At 47.1% G+C, this 22,401-nt stretch overlaps 1 long non-coding RNA gene across 1 annotated transcript in view; it reads left to right on the plus strand.

The window, feature by feature from the left end:
- The first annotated feature begins 263 nt into the window (after positions 1 to 263).
- Positions 264 to 22,401, plus strand: part of LOC102473160 (uncharacterized) — a 25,977-nt gene continuing 3,839 nt past the window's right edge. Inside the window, exons 1-2 of the long non-coding RNA XR_335311.3 lie at positions 264 to 558; positions 16,223 to 16,329. This is a non-coding gene — a long non-coding RNA (uncharacterized LOC102473160). The remainder of the gene's footprint in view (positions 559 to 16,222; positions 16,330 to 22,401) is intronic.

The following is a 22,401-nucleotide window of genomic DNA, read 5'->3' on the forward strand; positions in this document are numbered from 1 at the left end:
CTCACTTTCCCTCTCAACTCACAGTGAGCACACACACTTTTTGCCAAATTAAAGGGAAAAAAAGGTTTTTTTTTTATTTCTCACTTTCCCTCTCAACTCACAGTGAGCACACACGCTCTCTGCCAAATTAAAGAAAAAAAAAGGTTTTTTTTTTCTTTATTCATGATAAAGTGTGTGTGCACACACGTAAGAGTGAAGGAGAGAGAACAGTACTCTCCGTAAGGTCCGGTCACACCATGATCCCCGTCCTCCAGCCTCCAGCCCATCAGATCTCCGACACGTGTGCATGTGCCCCTGTGCTTTCTGACGGGGCAGTGCATCGCCACAATAGCTTGGAGCCGGTCCAGCTCTGCCAGCTCTTGATGTCAGAAGCGCAGTCAGATCTCATGCCATGGCCAGGATGGCGCATGAGGACAAAGCACCTTCAGTGCATACCGCCATACCTGCTCCACCACAGACCCCCAAGACCTGCTTGACGTTCCACTCCCAGAGGCTTACGACCCGAGAAGCGACCGTTTGGAGGCGCACTTATCAGAAGCTATGGACACGGATTCAGAGGTTGGTCTCAGATGGACATGTTTATTGCTTGAGTGGCTGCGTCCTTGGAAACAGAATTTAAGTCCAACTAGAGAAGGCCACCAGAGAAGGTTCGAGGAAGTGGGAGGTTTGGTCACAGGGGAGGGGGCATGGCAAATACCTAGAGAGAGCAGACATGATGGTGCAGCCTAAGCCAGCCAGCTAAGTAGCCCCTCGTGGCTGGGGTGGCGGGGTTTAGGAGAAAAGAGATGAAGAAGATGGGGAGATCTGGGTGTGAACAGACCGGCGAGTAGGACCGCAGAGGCCCATGTGCCAGGTGTAGGAGTTACAACTATTTGGAGGACAGTAGGAAGCCATAAGAGATTTTTTTTTTTTTTTTTTTGGAGAGGTTTTTGCTATAGGGCGCATGTGCTTGCCAGAAAGACAGAGAGAGACAGGGAGACAAAAAGCAAGAAATCACCCCCCAGGGGGGAAGGCCACGCCATAATCTCTTCTCCTCCATTCTCCTCTTGGGATCTTGGGCATGCACATGTACCTGGCGTGAGTTTAAGCCGCTGGGTCTGGGACTCAAACCGTGGTCGACTACATGGGAGTCCAGTGACATAGCCATTATGCTAACTGCTGGTCCCGTCATAAGAGATTTTTTGAGCAGGGAAAGGACCTGAGAGAATCTCAGCCTCTCCATAAGCCTACCCTACAAAGGGTCAAAAGGGGGTGAGAGGAGACCGTGGAGCCCCAGCATTCAGCCTGGGGAGACCTAGGGCCCTGCTTCCCAGTCTGCACCCACACTAGCAGCTTTGTTCCCTAGAGACTGCTTTTAGCCCTGGCCTGGAAGGAACTTGGGCTTTTCTGGGTCTGACTCCAAGCAGGGCCAGCCCCAGCCAGTCGGGAAGAAAAGAACTCTCTCTCTCTCTGGAACTTGCAGGGAGGTGCCAGGTAGACAGGCAGATTCTGGGCCTGTGCGTGTCTGAGAGCACGCACTGGCACAGGGGTGGGGGAAGGGTTGCAGGGCGGGTCCTAGCTGTCTGGAGGAGTAGGGAATGAGTAAGACTGTTGGGCGGGCAGGAAAGCCTTCTTTGCCTTTAAAAGCACACAGTGTTTTTCTTTTTTCTTTTTTTACATTTTTGCCATAGGGCATGTGCACTGGCTAGAGAGAGACAGAGAGAGGGAAAGTGAGAAGTAGAGGGTTGACCACACCACAGTCCCTTCTCCATTTTCCTCTTGGGATTTTGGGTACTTATGCACATGCACCTGGTGCCAGTTTCAAGCCACCAAGTCCAGGACTTCAACTGCAGTTGGCCATGTGGGAGTCCAGTGCCATAACCGCTACCCAAAGGCAAGTGTCCTAGCAGTCAGAACAAGTTTTGCTGAGTCAGCTGCCGCTGATGCCAGGGGAGCTAGCAGGGACTGGGACAGGAGAGCCCCTAATCCCCAGGAGATTTTGCAACCTGAATCCTCCTGCACTGCAGGTATACATGGTGTCGGACTCCAGGAGGTCTGGTGGGCAGGCGGGGCAGTTGTGTGTGTTTAGTATTTCCGTTCTGGTTTGCACACCTGTTCAAATCACCTGCTCCCAGCAGGCTTTTCAGCATCCTTTCTCTAGCCCTTTGTGTGCCCCTCCCTGACACTTTGTGAATGAGGTCCTGGTGCTAACTCCTGCTCCCTGACGCTCAGGGTGCTGAAGGAGCATATCCCTCTTCTCTCCTCTCCTGAGCGCTGGGCTTGTCTGTCCATCCTGCTGCAGGTCCTACAGGAACCTCACACTCATATGCTTAAATTGAAACTTATGGTCTCCACCTCCACCCCTCCTAGTCTCCACCCGAAGTGACTCCTCTAACTGCTAGATTGCTCGAGCCAGAGGTCTGGCATCTTCCTTGACTCTCTCTTCCTCATTTCCAGTGTCCAGCCAATCGTGTGGACTCTGCCCCTCTAAAATATTGGACTCCACCTGTTTTCCTCTGTTCCTGCAGCCCTTCCTCTGGTGTGGGGGCGAACCACTGCTCATTCATCCCTTCACCTGCCAGCACGTTGGCTCTAAATGACAGCTGACCACATGACCCCCTTGTTTAAACATTTTTCCATGCCCACCCTGGTGGCAGTGGGGGCATATGGATCGGCAGTGCTGCAAGTCACATGGCTGACCCTGGGTTCGGATCCTGAGTGGATCTAAAATACACCAGGTGCATGCGTGCCCATGATCTTGACTAGCCAGAGGGCTGGAGGAAGGGGATGACAGTGTGACAAGACCGTGTGGGGGGCTTCCTGTCTCTCTTGCTCACTGACGTGTTCTCTCTTGAAAGAAAGAAAATAAATACACGTCAAACAAGCAAAACAAGAAACATCTTCCCATGGCGTTCAACAACACAACTAAATATCACTGACGCCGCGTTCAGGTATAGAAGTCATGTGCAAAAGCGTGTGACTTCATGTATATAAAGATCAAAACCAGGCAGCACCTCTGTCTGGTTAGGCGTCTGGAGAAGTCTCCCTTGGAAGGGAGGTTGGGACTCTGAGGGGGAGCCGGTAATCCGGGTGAGGCAAGTGGAGGCCAGCTCGTCAGAGCTGAGTTTTTCCTGTTGGCGTGAGCTTTGGTATGACTCAGCTTGGCATTGCTCCTAACCCCATCTTTATTCAAAATTTCAGTATTTTGTCATCATGGATGTGTTTTGCACTAGTTATGATTTTAAAAAAATGTATTTTGGGGCCAGCAGGTGACATGGTGGTTAAGGGCACTGGATTCCCACATGGCTGACCATGATCCAAGTCCTGGACCTGGAGGCTTGGGCTCTCTCTCTCTCTCTCTCCTCTTTCTCTCTGGTCAAAATTGAAAAATAATGATAATAAATAATTTTTTAAAATGTATTAAAATATTATTTATCTTGAGGACTGAATTTTTTGGCACCCTTCACCCCTACATTTTACATGGGGAGTGCCCCCCAAAATTTTACATGAGGACTGAGTGTCTCTCTTGTCACACCCTATTGCTGACCCTGCTGGTAATGTTGTTCTTCATTAACATGCTGGTGACATGGGTGTGTTCCGTTCGTAACAACTCATTAGGCTGTGTACACTTCTGATTTTAGCAATTTTCTGTATACATATTATGTTTCATTTAAAATTTTTTTTTAATTTAAAATCTTTCCATGGTTGCAAGGGAATCTCCTGTCTACTTCCTCCAGTGTCCCCCAAAATGACATATTTGTTGAATGAATGAATGTAATATATCAGTTAATTTCATCTTCAAAGAAACTCTAGAAGTATTTTTCTTTCCATTTTCCAAAGGAGAAGCTGGAGGCTCGGGGAAGTAAAATAACTTGCCTCAGTTACACAGGTAGTAAGTGAGAGTTATAGATCTCAATTTAAAAAATAAACAAACACTGATGAGTAGTGCTTGTTCAGGCCCCTGGCCCAGCACCAGCTCGAGCAGGTTATCTTGGTAAATTATATGAGCCTCATATTCCCTTTAGATTAAGACTTCCTTGGGGAACCAGCAATTAGCATAATGGCTATGTCACTGGACTCTCACGTAATCAACCGTGGTTCGTGTCCTGGACCCGGTGGCTTAGAACTCACGCCGGGCGCGTGTGCGTGCGTGCCCAAGATCCTGAGAGGAGAATGGAGGAGAAGGGATTGCGGCGTGACCATCCTCCCTGGGGAGTGATTTCTTGCTTTCTGTCTCTATGTCTCTCTCTGTCTGTCTGGCGAGCGCACACGCCCTATAGTGGAAAACCTCTCCAGAAAAAAATAAAATAAAATATTCCTGTGGTCCCTCTGCCTAGGAAGTTATTTGACACAGAAAAGCAGTTAAACTGTTTTATAAGTTGGTAAACTAAAGAATGAAAGACGAAGGAAGCCAGCAGTGGTTTAACTCCTGGGATTTGGGGAGTTTTGGAGACAGAGCTGCTGGCTGTGTGTCTTTGGGCATATTACTTAACCTAAGTCTTAATTTTCCCAACTGCAAAATGGGAATAATATCAGTATTCACCTAAATATCGATTGTGAATATGAAGTGAGAAAATGGCAGTTGGGTGGCCATACAGTAAATACTTAAAAAATGGTCACTATTATCATTTCCAGTTCAAATCTGATATACTTCGGAGTTGCAGGCATGGCCTCTCTCAATTTCCATGCATGGTTTTTGGCATCTCGGGTTGGAAGGAGAGGACCTGATGCAGCCCTGAGGAAGGCAGAATGCTCGAACGGCCTGGAAGTCTGACTTTATAGTCCTCTCCCCCTGCCAGCAGTGCCATCTTTGATGAGTTGCTTATTCCCTCCCCATGAGCCTTGGTTTTTTTCCTCTGTAAAATGGGATGCAGAAGAATCTTGACCTCATGGGATTCTGGGGAGGAGTGATGGCTTGGCCTGAGTCTAAGCACACAGTAGGCCCTTTATAAAGATAGAGTCTGAGGAATTAACTTTTCAGAGCCTCTAAGAAGTCTAGAGACTGAAGGGAAAAAACAAAAATCATGGCTTGGGTCTGTCTTGTGCTTAGCACTGTATTTCTCCAGAGAAGTGGATTGACACTGCCCTTCATGCTGATGTAACTTTTTTTTTTTTGCTATAGGGCACGTGCACTTGCCAGAAAGACAGAGAGAGACAGAAAGTAAGAAACCACCTGCCAGGGGGACATGGCGACGCCACAATCCCTTCTCCTCCATTCTCCTCTCGGGATCCTGGGCATGCATGCACATGCACCCGGCGTGACTTCTTTAAGCCACCGGGTCCGGGACTCGAACTGCGGTCGATTACATGGGAGTCCAGTGACATAGCCATTACACTAACTGTTGGTCCCATGCTGATGTAACTTTTTAATTGTGCAAAATACCTTCTCCCACATCATTCTCACATCTTTTTTTTTTTTTTTCATTCTCACATCTTAAGCCAAAGGCAAGACCAGAATTATTCACAAATCTACAGCTGAGGAAACTGAGGAACAGAGAAGTTAAGTCACTTGCTTGAGGTCACAATGAAGGAGGAATTTGGTAGAGAATCGAAGGTATAAAACCAGAGCCTCTTGACTTCTACATACCAGCATGCAGCTATTTGGATCCAAAAGCAAGCTTGTAGCTCTCTCTTTGTCTCTCTCACACGCACAGACACGCGCACGCACACACACACTCCACCACCAAGCAGCCACCACCCAGCTGATCCCCATCTGCTCCCACCCAACCCCAACCTGAATGCCACCTGGCAGTCACATGCCTATTCTTCAGGGAGGTGGCTGACTCACCCATAAACAAATCTGACTCATGCTTCGTAAGAGAGTGAGTGAGAAGCAGCTGAGAGCCTGGGGAGCCCTTCCTTTTCACGTTCAGGCTGGAGATGAATGCTCCCATCATGGCAGGTTAGTTCTTAAGAAAGGGAAAGTGCTGTGGGCTGGCTGCAATCGAGGATCTCTAGATTCAGAGAGTGGAGATTTGGCTCTGTGACAAGTTCGCTGGGTGACTTCAGGCAGGTCATTGCTCTTCAGTCTCTTGGGCTTTGTAATGTGGGGCTTACAACAGGTAGTATCTCCCAGGCCAACTGGCCCTGGGTTGAGATTATGTCATAATAGTGTCCAGTGTATCGGTAGTTTACTGTGTGCCAGGGAGGAGTCTGAGTGGGATACAATTGCTTGCTTGATTCTTATTACAGATTCTAAACATACTGTTTATCCCACTTCACAAAGAAGGAAACTGAGACACAATTTCAGAGTAATTTGCTCAAGGTCAAGCAGGTATGCAAGTGACAGAGCTGAGAACTAAGCTCAGTCTTTCTTCAGACTTCATGTAAATTCTGGTCTACACCTTTATCCTGCTATATCCATTTCTTGGCATAAAAAATAATTGTGGGGGACCAGCAGTTAGCGTAATGGCTATGTCGCTGGACTCCCATGTAGTTGACTGCAGTTTGTGTCCCGGACCCGGTGGCTTAAAACTCACGCCGGGCCCGTGGGTACGCATGCCCAAGATCCTGAGAGGGGAATGGAGGAGAAGGGATTGTGGCATGGTCATCCCCCCTGGGGGGTAATTTCTCACTTTCTGTCTCTCTGTCCCTCTCTGTCTGTCTGGCGAGCGCATGTGCCCTATAGCAAGAACCTCTCCAAAAAAAAAATTGTGGTAAAATATACATAACCAAATTTACTGGGCTGGCCCAGTGTCATAGTGGTTAAGGGAACCAGATCCCACCTGGCTAACTGTGGTTTGCATTCCATCCTTGGCAATTTGAAAAACACGCCAGGTGCATGTGTGTGCATGCCCCCAAACTCAACAGGATGAGAAAAAAGAGGAGACAGGATCACAGAGTGAACACAGCCCAATGGGAGTGCTCTTTCTGCCTCTTTCTCCCTGTCTCTCAGTGGAAATTTAAAAACAAGTACAGTGATAACCATTTTTAAGTGTACATTGTTGTGCAACCATCACTACCATCCATCTCTGGGACTCTTTCATCTTCCTAAATTAAAACTCTGTCCCCATTGATCACATCTGCTATATCCATTTCTTAGCATAAAAAAATAATTGTGGGGGACCAGCAGTTAGCATAATGGCTAACATTGGGCTCTGTTCCACATCTACCTTCTCCCCTAGTCCTAGGCAACCGCCATTTTATTTTCTGTCTCCATGAATTTGACCATTCTAGGAACCTCCTACAACTGACCCTTAATATCTACAGGCTCCACCTCCATGAATTTGGCCAACAACAGATAGAAAATATTCAGGGAGAAAAACTGCATTATAAAAAAACACCACAATAAAAAAAATTACAAATTCAAAAGCAACATAGTATAACTAGTAACACAGAATGTATATTACATTAGGTATTATAAGTAAACTAGAAATGATTTACAGTATATGGGAGGTCCAGCTGGGCGGTGCAGTGGTAACATGGTCCAGCAATGCTAGATCACACGGAAGATCATGGGCTGGTTCCTTGTTGGCCTGTCCAGGCTGGGCACCCACGCCTACCATCCTGGCTAGCTAGGAAGGCTTGTGGGGAACTGGCATAAGACCTTGTTAAGGGTACTTCTCTCTCTCTCTCTCTCTCTCTCTCTCATGAACAAAGAAATAGAAATAAAATAAAGTAGATGGGAGGATTGTGTAGATTATAGGCAAATATTTTGCCATTTTATATAAGGGATTCCGAAACCAGTCTCTTGTGTATGCTGAGAGATGCCTGCACAAAGTTGTGGATTCTAAGGGGGCAACTGTAAAGTTTCTTCATCTTTAAAACTACAGGAATATTGGGACCAGCAGTTGGTGTAATGGCTATGTTGCTGGACTCCTATGTAGTCGATCGTGGTTTGAGTCCCAGACCCAGTGACTTAAACTCAAGCTGGGTGCATGTGCATGCGTGCCCAAGATCCCGAGAGGAGAATGGAGGAGAAGGGATTGCAGCGTGGCCATCCTCCCTGGGAGGGTGATTTCTCGCTTTCTGTCTCTCTGTCTCTCTCTCTGTCTTTCTAGTGAGTGCACACGCCCTATAGCGAAAACCTCTCAAAAAACAAAACAAAACAAAAACCCCCCACAGGAGTAAAGGTCAAGGCCTGTTTGAGTTTTCCCCCAATGGAGCAGTTGGTTCAGACTTGGATTTAAGTTCCAGTCCTTCTATTCACCAGCTGTGAGCCCTCAGGCAGGTTGATTAACCTCTCTGCCTCTCTCATTTCTACCACCCTGAGATTGGGCTAATGAACTCTGCATTGTGGGATTGTGGGGAAGACAATGGGTATGAGGTGTTTGGAAAGTCCAGTGCCACTTCTAGAACTTGTTATAGCATCTTCTCGGAGGGTGGGGGCCCTGGAGAGGTCATAGATAGAAGAGCTTGACAGGCTTTAGAACTGCACATTTCAACCCACTCACAGATCAGAGCTAGAGAGCTAGAAGGGACTTGCCCCAAGTCACACATGGAGTTTTGTACATCCTTGTGCGTCTTTGCCTTGAGCACAGTGCCTGGTTCATGCCAAGTGCCTGACGGATGTGTGCTGCTGAGACCGGAAGGCAGGGGACATCGTGGCTGCAGAGCCTGGCATGAGGATGCTTACCTTCCAGCCTGTGTACCTGGTACAGTAAGGTGGCTGGAACCGCCCCTGCTTAGAGAGGCAATTCATGCTTCGTAAGAGAGTGAGTGAGAAGCAGCTGAGAGCCTGGGGAGCCCTTCCTTTTCACGTTCAGGCTGGAGATGAATGCTCCCATCATGGCAGGTTAGTTCTTAAGAAAGGGAAAGTGCTGTGGGCTGGCTGCAATCGAGGATCTCTAGATTCAGAGAGTGGAGATTTGGCTCTGTGACAAGTTCGCTGGGTGACTTCAGGCAGGTCATTGCTCTTCAGTCTCTTGGGCTTTGTAATGTGGGGCTTACAACAGGTAGTATCTCCCAGGCCAACTGGCCCTGGGTTGAGATTATGTCATAATAGTGTCCAGTGTATCGGTAGTTTACTGTGTGCCAGGGAGGAGTCTGAGTGGGATACAATTGCTTGCTTGATTCTTATTACAGATTCTAAACATACTGTTTATCCCACTTCACAAAGAAGGAAACTGAGACACAATTTCAGAGTAATTTGCTCAAGGTCAAGCAGGTATGCAAGTGACAGAGCTGAGAACTAAGCTCAGTCTTTCTTCAGACTTCATGTAAATTCTGGTCTACACCTTTATCCTGCTATATCCATTTCTTGGCATAAAAAATAATTGTGGGGGACCAGCAGTTAGCGTAATGGCTATGTCGCTGGACTCCCATGTAGTTGACTGCAGTTTGTGTCCCGGACCCGGTGGCTTAAAACTCACGCCGGGCGCGTGTGTACGCATGCCCAAGATCCTGAGAGGGGAATGGAGGAGAAGGGATTGTGGCATGGTCATCCCCCCTGGGGGGTAATTTCTCACTTTCTGTCTCTCTGTCCCTCTCTGTCTGTCTGGCGAGCGCATGTGCCCTATAGCAAGAACCTCTCCAAAAAAAAAATTGTGGTAAAATATACATAACCAAATTTACTGGGCTGGCCCAGTGTCATAGTGGTTAAGGGAACCAGATCCCACCTGGCTAACTGTGGTTTGCATTCCATCCTTGGCAATTTGAAAAACACGCCAGGTGCATGTGTGTGCATGCCCCCAAACTCAACAGGATGAGAAAAAAGAGGAGACAGGATCACAGAGTGAACACAGCCCAATGGGAGTGCTCTTTCTGCCTCTTTCTCCCTGTCTCTCAGTGGAAATTTAAAAACAAGTACAGTGATAACCATTTTTAAGTGTACATTGTTGTGCAACCATCACTACCATCCATCTCTGGGACTCTTTCATCTTCCTAAATTAAAACTCTGTCCCCATTGATCACATCTGCTATATCCATTTCTTAGCATAAAAAAATAATTGTGGGGGACCAGCAGTTAGCATAATGGCTAACATTGGGCTCTGTTCCACATCTACCTTCTCCCCTAGTCCTAGGCAACCGCCATTTTATTTTCTGTCTCCATGAATTTGACCATTCTAGGAACCTCCTACAACTGACCCTTAATATCTACAGGCTCCACCTCCATGAATTTGGCCAACAACAGATAGAAAATATTCAGGGAGAAAAACTGCATTATAAAAAAACACCACAATAAAAAAAATTACAAATTCAAAAGCAACATAGTATAACTAGTAACACAGAATGTATATTACATTAGGTATTATAAGTAAACTAGAAATGATTTACAGTATATGGGAGGTCCAGCTGGGCGGTGCAGTGGTAACATGGTCCAGCAATGCTAGATCACACGGAAGATCATGGGCTGGTTCCTTGTTGGCCTGTCCAGGCTGGGCACCCACGCCTACCATCCTGGCTAGCTAGGAAGGCTTGTGGGGAACTGGCATAAGACCTTGTTAAGGGTACTTCTCTCTCTCTCTCTCCTCTCTCATGAACAAAGAAATAGAAATAAAATAAAGTAGATGGGAGGATTGTGTAGATTATAGGCAAATATTTTGCCATTTTATATAAGGGATTCCGAAACCAGTCTCTTGTGTATGCTGAGAGATGCCTGCACAAAGTTGTGGATTCTAAGGGGGCAACTGTAAAGTTTCTTCATCTTTAAAACTACAGGAATATTGGGACCAGCAGTTGGTGTAATGGCTATGTTGCTGGACTCCTATGTAGTCGATCGTGGTTTGAGTCCCAGACCCAGTGACTTAAACTCAAGCTGGGTGCATGTGCATGCGTGCCCAAGATCCCGAGAGGAGAATGGAGGAGAAGGGATTGCAGCGTGGCCATCCTCCCTGGGAGGGTGATTTCTCGCTTTCTGTCTCTCTGTCTCTCTCTCTGTCTTTCTAGTGAGTGCACACGCCCTATAGCGAAAACCTCTCAAAAAACAAAACAAAACAAAAACCCCCCACAGGAGTAAAGGTCAAGGCCTGTTTGAGTTTTCCCCCAATGGAGCAGTTGGTTCAGACTTGGATTTAAGTTCCAGTCCTTCTATTCACCAGCTGTGAGCCCTCAGGCAGGTTGATTAACCTCTCTGCCTCTCTCATTTCTACCACCCTGAGATTGGGCTAATGAACTCTGCATTGTGGGATTGTGGGGAAGACAATGGGTATGAGGTGTTTGGAAAGTCCAGTGCCACTTCTAGAACTTGTTATAGCATCTTCTCGGAGGGTGGGGGCCCTGGAGAGGTCATAGATAGAAGAGCTTGACAGGCTTTAGAACTGCACATTTCAACCCACTCACAGATCAGAGCTAGAGAGCTAGAAGGGACTTGCCCCAAGTCACACATGGAGTTTTGTACATCCTTGTGCGTCTTTGCCTTGAGCACAGTGCCTGGTTCATGCCAAGTGCCTGACGGATGTGTGCTGCTGAGACCGGAAGGCAGGGGACATCGTGGCTGCAGAGCCTGGCATGAGGATGCTTACCTTCCAGCCTGTGTACCTGGTACAGTAAGGTGGCTGGAACCGCCTCTGCTTAGAGAGGCAATATTCTTCTACTGCAGGCTGTGCCCTCTACTGGCTCCCCAAGGCACCCCCTGCAGCTGAGAGTCCTATCTTCTCTATTTCTTTAAAGTAACAATTGTTAGGATTGTTTGGTCACAAGTATCAATACGTGGAAGTCTCAGTCAGAAAGGGAGAACTTATGAAAAGATATGGAAGAGTCTCATAAACCAGGGGTGGGGGTGAAGCCCGATGCTGAGGAACATCTGGACTTACCAGGCCCATCACGACCACCAGGTTCTACATCCCTTGTCTCTGTTGTGTTTCTCTCTCTCATCACAGAATGTTTCTGCTCCCCGTAGCAGAATACAAACAGCACACAAGTCAGAGTTTATGTTGGATCATTCCAACAACCTTCAGAAGCTGACTCAACTGTCTCCTTGTCCTGAATCTAAGTTTTCCAGTTGAGAGAAGCTGATAGGTGCAGTTGAATGATGTCTTAGTCCACTCTTGTGTTGCTTGTAGAAATGAATAATTTATTTGTTTGTGTTTTTTTTTTTGAGATGTTTTTGCTATAGGGTGCATGTGCTCGCCAGACAGACAGAGACAGACAGAGAGAAAGAAAGCGAGAAATCACCCCCCAAGGGGGATGGCCATGCCACAATCCCTTCTCCTCCGTTCTCCTCCCGGGATCTTGGGCATGCACGCACATGTGCCTGGTGTGAGTTTTAAGCCACTGGGTCTGGGACGTGAAACACTGTTGACTACATGGGAGTCCAGCGACGAAGCCATTACGCTAACTGCTGGTCCCAGAAATGAATAATTTATAAAGAAATAGAGGTTTATTGGACTCACAGTTCTGGCGGCTGGAAACACTAAAGGCATTAGGCTAGCATGGGGGTGGCCATTGTCACAACACGGCTGTCAGAAGCAGAGAGGATGGCAGGCATGTGCAGAGAGAACACGATCTGTGTGCTCTATGGGTCTCTGCCTGCCTCATTTTTTTAACTATCAACCCATGGGGCCCCACCCTGACCACACAATTATCAATCTGCCAAAGGCCCAACCTTCAACACAATAATTGGATCAAGTTTTCACCTGCTTGCTCCTATTACAGTCAAATTACAACACACACATTTTGGGGTACACCAAATCACAGCAGATGAGATGTCTGTCCTGCATCCAGTTAGCTATGGTCAGGCAGTAGGGTCAGAAAGCACAAGCGGCCCACAGAACCCCTCGCTGTGTGGGGTTGGGGTGGCTGAAGAATGTGTGACCCTTGATGTCAGGTAACTGTGCAGCCGTTAAAGATTTGAGTCAAGATATTCACTCATTGTCATGGAAAGAAAGTAAATTCATTTTTTTAATTGTATGACTGTTCTTTTTGTGTTTTTAAATTTAACTTTATTTATTTATTTGACCAGAGAAGGACAGAGTGAAAGAGAGAGAGAGAGAAAGAGGGAGGAACAGTGAGATAGCAAGCTGCCAGGTCCGGAACTAGAACTGTAGTCAGCCATGTGAGAGTCCAGTGCCCTTAACCACCACACTACCTGCTGGCTCAGTAAATTAATTTTTAAGTGGGGGAAAAACAGGTTACAAAACAGCATGCTTATCACATTTTAAAAAGTAAATATGCTTATGTCATGTATTTGGATCTCTGTGGATACATGCTAAATGTTAACTGAAATTATCTATGGGTAGTAGAATTAGGGGTGATTATTGTTTTCTTCTTTTGTAGTATCTGCATTTTTCTGATATTTCTGTGATGAATGGGTATTAGTTGAGTAATAATAAAACAATAATGTTTACCTCATAGCCCCACAGTGTGTGTTAACTAAGACACTTATTCACTTATTAATAAATCTTTATGAAGCACTTAGTCTGGGGCAGTATTTGTGAAAGCTGCACGATGACTGGCCAGTGGTAGAGGCTCACGAAATTGGGGTCACTCAAGGCTCTGCTTTCCAGGAGCACACGAGGGAGGAGTCTCAGAACTCACTCACTGCTGCTTCTGTTCCAGCCATCAGTGTGGATTCTGAAAATCTAGGAGTGAAAACAATGGGGTGTTTGAGGCATCTACTGCTATTCAATAGTCACCCCAAGATGCAGTGGCTTTACCCAGCAATAACTTACCATTTCTCATGATTTTGTGGATTGTCTGGGCAGTGCTGCTCCCTGTGACGTTGCTGGGGTGACTCATGCAGTTGCACTCACCTGAGTACCTGGCTGAGGCCATTCTCCCCACATGACCTCTTTTCAACAGAGCTGCTGGGTTCTCAAGGAGACAAGCCCCAGTGAGGAAAAGCCTATCAAGCCTGTTGTACCAATGCAAATCATTCTAGATAAAAATTGCTTAGTTTTGGGCCAGCCAGTGGTGTGGTGGTTAAGGTGCTAGACTCCCACATGACCAACTGTGGTTCAAGTCCTGGACCTGGCAGCTTGCTTTCTCACTTCTCTCCCTCTTTCTCTCTTTCTCTCACTCTCTGTCTGTCTTTCTTTCTCTGGTAAGCCCATGTGCCCTATAGCAAATTAAAAAATGATAATAATCAGGACCAGCAGATGGCATAATGGTTAAGTCACTGGACTCCCACGTAGTCAACTACAGTTTGAATCCTGGACAGGTGGCTTAAAAACTCATGCCAGGTGGAAAAAAAAATCATGCTGGGTGCGTGTGTGTACATGCACAAAATCTGAGAGGAGAATGGAGGAGAAGAGATTGCGGCATGACCATCCCCCCTGGGGGGTGATTTCTCACTTTCTGTCTCTCTCATCTCTCTCTTTCTCTTTGGTGAGCACACATGCCCTATAGCAAACATTTCTCTAAATAATAATAATAATAATAAAATTCTTTAAATAATTGCTTACTTTTTCTCTTGAAAAAGTCATGATGTATTTTTCTGTTTTCCAAGGGAAAAAAATGTGCCATGACTTTTCTGAGTACCCAATATCATGAACATCTCTCTGCAGGTTAAACAGTCTTCCTAACATGATTTATTTTTTTTCTTTTTTTGAGAGAGAGATTTTTGCTATAGTGCAAACATGCTTGCCGGAAGAGTCAGAGAGAGACAGAGAAACAGAAAGTAAGAAATCACACCCCGGGGGGGATGGCCATACCACAATCCCTTCTCCTCCATTGTCTTCTGAGGATTTTTGCCATGCATGCACATGCACTTGGCATGAGTTTCAAGCTGCTGGGTCTGGGAATCGAGCCACAGTTGGCCACATGGAAGTTTAGCACCTTAACCACTATGCCACCTGCTGGCCCCCACAATGTGATTTTTAAAAAGATTTAATTATATCTTTAATGAGAGCAAGAGACGGAGAAACAGAGAAAGACAAGCACCCTTAACAGGGTCTCATGTTGTGGCCCCACTCCTCCACCCAGCCTTCCAGGCCAGCCAGGATCCCAGGTATGCACCTGGCATGTACATGTTAACCAAAAAACTGAACCAAGATCGTCCGTATGGATTTGACATCACGTAAGCAGTGCGTTACCATTGTGCCACTAAGCTGACCCTTCTCACCAGGATTTTTTTAATGGCTGACTGATAGCCCTTCACTGATTAAACCAACACCCTACTAGTGAATAATTAGGTGGTTTTCATTTGGGAGCAATTATAAAGCACTCTGTTATATCAAGAACAAGGTCCAAATCCTCATAGGAGAGGGATTACAGGGTCAAATGACAGGTGCCTTTTTAAGCCTTTGCCAAATCGCCCTTGAAAAAAAGTTGTGCATCTTGGACTTCTATCAGCTGTAAAGGGACCTGTCTTCTCATCATCCTCTGGACAATACTGGGCGTGGCTTGTCTTTTTAATCTTTGTTAAAGGAATGGGTGAAAAATGGTATCTCATCATTGTCTTCAAAAAAGAGAAGTTTAAGAGTAAGTTGCTCCAAATCAAATGCTTAAGGAGACTCTGTTTCACTAGGAGCTAAGGGCAGTGCAGTGCACAATGTCCCTCTGCCCGCTGACTCAGCTTTGAAAGCCATGTATGGCACTAAATCCACACACCTGGCTGCAGGGATGAGGTCAGTGTGTCCTCACTGTGGGGTTGATTAGGACAAGCCTCCTGCTTCCTTGTTCTGTGTCTGTGGGCCTTCCGGTGGGTGCAGAGCCTAGACCTCGCCCCATGCCCACCACACCCATCTTGACTCTGTCCCTGTTCCCTCTGACACACTGGAGGCTATGACTAATGAGAGTTGTAACTGGAGGCATTAAAGTGGACTCTTAAGACTGAGAAGTGAGAGCCATTCCTCATGGCCTGGCATCAAGCCCTCATTGGATGTGCTGTCTCTCTGTCTGTTGCTCGTGGAAGAAATAGATATGTAAACTTAAAAAAAACCCTGTGATTACAACAGTTTTGAAACCTGCTGTCATCTGGCTAGATAGAGTTATTCTCAATGGATGGGATGGCTTGAATGGGGACCACCTTGGTGGGCCAAGGTTCCCACTGGAGATCTCTGAAAGGTGCCTGATTTCACAGCTATGATTCTATGGAGGAAGGCAGGCCTCCATGTAACAGTTGCTACCATTTACTTACGGAGCGTTCGCACTGTGCTAGGGACTCCTTTATGCAGGTGGAGAGGCCTCCTCTACTGCAGTTGATTCTTAGTGATTCTATGAAGAGATACAGTTGTGATTCTGATTCTTTAGATGGGGCCATTGGAGCACAAGGGAGGCTAGGAAACCTGCCACAGTGGCAGGGCTGGGTTCCTGGCTGACCTGGAATCCTGGCCCAAGAGTGAGGTGCTCAGGGCTGGACCTCCAGTGTTTTGAAAGTGTTGTGCCCCATTATCTCATCGGAGCCTTCTCTCAACTTTTGCAGGTGGCCAGGGCAGAGCCATTCACTGTACCAGTGGAGAAGCCGAGGCCCAGGGAGGCAAGGAGCCTTGCTCTCTCCGCTGCCTCACCCCGCTCAGTCCAGAATGCTGGGTAAGAGAATCCCAGGAAAGTTGACAAGTACTATACTTCTGCCTGCCAGGGAGCCTGTAACCTCAGCAAGGGCTGGGTGTTCCTAGGCAACTTGAGGTGGGGCAGGATGGAGAGGCCAGGCCAGGAAGTGGAAAAGGCAAGTCTCAGGGGACTTGTGGAGACAGAGGAAGGGAGCCTGGAACACACCAGGAATGGGGGCTTGGGCTGGGGATTACTTAGTAGTCAGTTTAAACAGGAGCCGTGTAGGAGGGAGGAATCCCAGGGTCAGAAGCTCTTGGGTGCAAATTATGGCTTTACTACTTATGAAAATTTGGTCAAATGTTTGCCCCAGTCCTAAATGTCCTCCTCTATAAAAGGGCCAAAGCTCAGTGAGTACCTGGAACACTGCCTGGGTTAGGCCCTGGCTTCATCACTTAACAGTGTGACCTAGGGCAAGTGAATTCACCTCTCTGGCCTCAGTAAGATGAGCCTGATAATAACAGAATCTACCTCAAAGGACTGTTGTGAGGACGAAAAGGCCTGGCAGCACATGTAGAAATCTTAGAGCAGGGTTTGCTATCATCGTCCTTGTCCTCATCCACATCACAGGATTCTTGGGAGGCTTACCCAAGGCATCTTGGGCAAACTCCCACAGGCATCCTTAAAAAAGGGGCACAGTGAGGAGTGATACAGGGTTGTGGGAGGTGCTGGGACACTCTCAGGAAAGGGAACCGAGTTCGATCTGACTGGGCGGAAGAAGCGCGGAAGGGTCATTGTAGCTGGGCCTTGCAGAATGTGTAGAAGTTCGCTGGGTAGAGGAGGGGAAGGTAGAGAGATTGCGTATGTGACGACTTGGCTGTGAGAGAGCCTGCGCATGCCTGGGACCATGGAGCAGTTTTATAAAGGTGCACGTTGCGGGGGTTCTGGGGGCGGCAAAATGGGCTGCGCCCCGGGAATGCTGGGGCCAGACCACAGAGCTGGGAATACCTTGCCTGGGAGACTAAACTTGATCTAGTAGGTAGGAGTTCCTATGCCTGTCTAAAAGGCACAATTAGGAGTCATCTGGGGCACTTCTAGAAACACAGCTTCTGTGGTTCCGCCCAGCAATATTCAAAGTCAGTAAGTCTCAGGAGGGGCCCAGGAATCTCCATTGTTCAAAGCTTCCTAGAAAATTCCAATGCCCACCCAGAAATGGGAAACCTACCAGAGAAGGGGTTGGAGTATTTTTACACAGGAGTAGGCTCTACTGAGATGCCAACCCCAGCTCTCCAAGATTTGAGCAGAGAACTTGAGAAGGTGGGAAATAGGCATAGGAGTCTCTGACCCCCAATTTTCTACCCCTCTTCAAAGAGGCCCATGTCATGGTGGCCACATTTACCCAAGGTCCAGCCCCTAGAGATACTTCTTACCTGTAGCCTTTTGACTTCAGGGAAGACATCCTTCCTTCCTTTCTTCCATCTATCCATCCACCCACCCATCTACCCACCCATCCATCCATCCAACAAACTGTTTCTGAGCTGCACCATGTGCCAGCACGGTGTTGGGTCCCCGAAGGTACCTTGGTGAATAAAATAGATAGTTCCTCCCCGCCCACTCCGCCAAAGCCCTTGGCTCAACTGAACATGAAATGCTTTGTCATCAGGAATGTGGCCAAGTACAAGGAGCTGGGATAGGAAATCCTCACCGGAGCTCAAGGAGAAGTAGCAGCAGGGATCAGTGGTCCAGCTTCCAGATCCTGTGGCTTCCCAGTTGATCCCACCCCTGCCACGGACCCAATTTCTTCTCCCATCTTGGCTCAGGCCTAGATGCTCAACTATCAGACTCTCTCCCCTGGATATCCCCTGCCAGGAGGGTCTTGGTGCCCAGGGTAGGAGTGAGTTGTGTAGCCCGCCTTCCTGCCCCCAATCTAGAAGTAGACAAAGCCTTAGGTAAGACCTGAGCAACTCTTCCCAAAGGCAGGGTCAAGGATCATTTCCTCACAGGGGCAGCAGAAACAACAAACATGAGGAAATGACAGGGATTCTGGGGATTTCAGAGCACAGAGCTCAGGTTCAGGATGGACCCCCACAGAGAGACAGAGTTAGGCTCTGGCGGCAGCTTCCTTACCTCCCTCTTGGAGCCTGTTCTTGGTGTCTTCATACTTTGTTCTCACTCACTCACTCACTCACTCACTCATTGCCCTTCCTTCCTTCCTTCCTTCCTTCCTTCCTTCCTTCCTTCCTTCCTTCCTTCCTTCAAAACGTGAGTACTGCGTACCAGACACAAGATAAAGCTATAGTGAAATAAGACTTCACGTGATGTTCCTAGTTGGGTGGGGAAGCCAACGCCATCAGGCAACTCTAGTTCAATGTGATTGTTGCTACAGTGGAGTTTTGTGTAAGGTGTTATAAAATCAGGGAGTAGCCAAGGGAAGGCTGATCCTTGAAGAGGATTAGAGGAGAGTGAGACAAGCAGTGAGAATAGGAAGTGCACAGACATGAAGGTGTGAAACAGTGGTTTGCATGGCTGGAGCACAGGTGAGGTTCAAGGGAGAGAGGGAGCCGAGGCAGACAGGTTAGCAGGGCTAGTCCATGAGGGCCCTGAATGCTGGCCTAAGGGACTAGTACCTTCTGCCTTAGGCTAAGGGAAGCCTTGGAGGACTACAGGGAGGGAAGGATTGTGGTCAGATTCACATTTTACAATGATCATATGGAAGTCAGTTGGGGAATGGGCTGTAGAAGGAGAAGACAGGCAGAATGGAATAAAGAGGACCAGACATAGTCCAGGTAAAAGCCTCGGCCAAGCCTCGGCCGGGAAGCTGGCTCAGCAGGTCTGAGTGCCTCTCAGAGCAGGAGCTGAGGTGGCAGTGAACAGAAGGGCTGGAGAGCTGGCCCCACTGCGAGAATGGGGTATTTTGGTGGCTCAGAGCCAAAGAAAGGCTGAGGCAGGGTGCACGTACTGGGCTTTTGGCTTGAGCAGGCTCAAAGTCATTGAGTGTATCTGGGACTGCCTCCAGAGATTTGGAAGGTCCACAGCTGGACCTCAGCTCATCCCTGGAAATCAGGACAGAGTCTAGCTCTGAGGAAAATTTCTATGAGCCAGATAGGGGGCAGACAGGGCCTGTTCCTGAAGGAGAAGAGGCTCCCAGGGGGAGAACCGAGGACACATGTCCCTGACCACCTCCCTGGATGGCTACCTGCAAAGATGAGCAGGACACCTGAGGGCCTCTGGGGCTATTTCCCGGCCTCTGATGAGGCAACCCTCAAGCTTCTCATCTTGACTACAATTTGCTCCTAACTTGGGACCCAGGTCTGTCCTGCTCCTGGCTAGGATGAACTCTGGCTTAACTCCACTCTCAGGTGCCTTTGGGAGTGTGCCCACTTTGCCATCAGGGATGCCAGTGCTCACTCTTTAGAGCCCATTTGGCCAAGTGGTCACTCATGGGATCAACCTCCCTTCCTAAACATCACACCCAGAGTGGGCTAGGCCCTGGATTGAGAGCCTCCCACAGTGCCTGGAAGGTGGCAAGTGCAATAGCATTGGCTGTGGTGGTTGTCGTTGCCTTCGAATTATAAAGCCCATTCTATTCTTGGATTCATAGAGACCTGTAGACTTGCAGAACCCTGGAATCTTACAAACCTACACAGAACTGAGAGCAAACAGAATATTAGCTGGGGTGAGGTCGAGGAAGGGCGAGAGCTCTCTGTCCTTTCAGACAGTGGCACAATTTCCTCTAATGTTCCAGGTCCGGGGCTGTCACATCAGTAGTTCGGGCTGTACACTGACCTGCAGAGAAGGCCATTCATATGACTTTGACGTGAATGGAGTGCCCTAGAGGTGCATGGAAAAGCCCTGCTTTCTTCCAGAGAAGCCTGCTATACCCCAGGGGCTCACATTCACCCCGCATCCTCTGCCTTCAGCAAAGCATGCTGGCTTTGTCCTGAATCACACTGTCCCAAATGTAATGAAACTGACTCTTTCTTGGATTTCATATAAAATAAAAATCCACCCCGACTAAGCATTCCTGAGAGTAGAATTGACTTTTGAGAATGTTCCAGTGAAGGAATGACGTCTTGTGAATCACCGCTTACTGCCACACAGTTGGTGCGATGGGCGGCATAGTCTCCTTCCCTTCCCCGCACAGTTCTCTCTTCCCCTCTCCCTCAGGCTCATTTCACTCCTCAGAACCGCAGGCTTTAGCTATTCCAGGCTCTTGATGTGGGTCTCTATTCAAAGCTCTTATCAAAGTATTGTCCCCAGTAAAGGTACTTCCTAAGAGGAATTTTCGTAGTAATTTTTGTATATACTTCATTGTATTTAGCACCATTTATGAAACCTAAGACTCATAGAACACTAACATCAAATACTCTTACAAACAATAATTTGGGAATAATCTAGCCTTAAGATCGCAAGCTCTAAGAATTGTGGAGAATTTTAGAATTCCAAAAATTTTAACAATTGGAAGGGGCCATAAGGGGTCAGTGAGTTCACAACTTACTCGCAGGCATCCTAACATTGCTGGCAGCCTCTCTTCCTGCCTCTGCTTAAACACCGCTCTCACCCTGTCTGGGTGATCTGTTCCATTGTGGGATTACCATATCTGCGGCCTGTAGAAATGCTTTAGATAAGGAGGGCCCTTTACTCTCTTCTGTGTCTATGATAACTCAGGCTTTGTAAGCTCAGTCCGAGGTATGCTAAGATTTTTAGAGCAGTGACAGCTGGGAAGTACAAGGTACAGTGAATTAGCCAGACCCAAGAAGTGGGAGCCGGATGGTCCATGGTAATCATGGGAACTCAGCATGACTGAGGCAGGCCTGTGGCCAGAGGGTGAGGTAGAAAAATAACAAGGATGATGGTTGTGGCTACCATGTAACAATGAGTAGTGTTTTCATTTCATTTAGTCCAAAAATTTAAAAATTACTCTTGAGATCTCTTATTTGACCTAAGTGTTATTCAGAAGTATGTGGTTTAATTGCCAAATATTTGGGGGATTTTTCTGTTATTACTATTTAGTTTAATTCCATTGTGATCTGAGAGCAAGTGTCGTTCAACGACTATTCAAATTTATTAGGTTGTTTTATGGACCAGAATGTGGTCTATTTTAGTGAATGCTCCATGTGAACTTGAGAAGAATATGTGTTATAATGCATTCTATAGATGCCAATTGTATCCAGTTGGCTGATAATGCTAAGCTCAACCATGTCCTTACGGATTTAATTTTGAAATTTATTATTATTATTATTGAGGTTTTTGCCATAGGGCACATGTGCTTGTCAGAAAGAGACAGTGAGAGAGAGAATAAGTCACCCCTAGTGGGACAGCCATGCTGCAATCTTTTCTCTTTCATTCTCCTCCTGGGATTTTGGGCACACACGCACATACATCTATCATGATCTTCTAGCCACCAGGTCCAGGACTCGAACTATGGCAGTCCAGCACCTTAACTGCTATATAACCTACTGGTCCATGTTCTTACTGATTTTCTTGCCTGCTGGTTCTGTCCTTTTTTTTTTTTTTTCTTTAAAGAATTATTTTTTCACCTATTTTTATTATTTTTCAATTTGACCAGAAAGAGACAGAGGGAGAGAGAAAAGGAAAATGAGAAAGCAAGCTGTCAGGTCTGGGACATGAACCGAGGTCGGCCATGTGAGAGTCCAGCCCTTTACCACCATACCACCTGTCAGTACTGTTCTGTCCATTTCTGATAGAGGGACATCCGATTTATCTATTCTCTTGGCATTTCTATCAGTTTTGGTGTCCTATGTTTTGATGCTCTGCTGTTAGGCACATACACATTAAGGGTTGCTATGCGTTCTTGGGAAACTGATCTCTTTATCATAATCTCCCTCTTTATCCCTGACAATTGTTCTTGCTCTAAAGTCTGTCTTAAAGGTAATATAACTACTTGCACTTTCTTTTGAATAGTGTTAGCCTAGTATATCTTTATTTATTTATTTATTTTGAAGAGGTTTTTGCTATAGGGCGCGTGCGCTCGCCAGACAGACAGAGAGACACAGAGAGATAGAAAGCGAGAAACCACCCTCCAGAGGGGATGGCCACGCCGCAATCCCTTCTCCTCCATTCTCCTCTCGGGATCGTGGGCATGCATGCACA

Source organism: Tupaia chinensis, unplaced genomic scaffold (genome assembly GCF_000334495.1).
Source record: "Tupaia chinensis unplaced genomic scaffold, TupChi_1.0 Scaffold000387_1, whole genome shotgun sequence".
Classification (NCBI taxonomy): domain Eukaryota; kingdom Metazoa; phylum Chordata; class Mammalia; order Scandentia; family Tupaiidae; genus Tupaia; species Tupaia belangeri.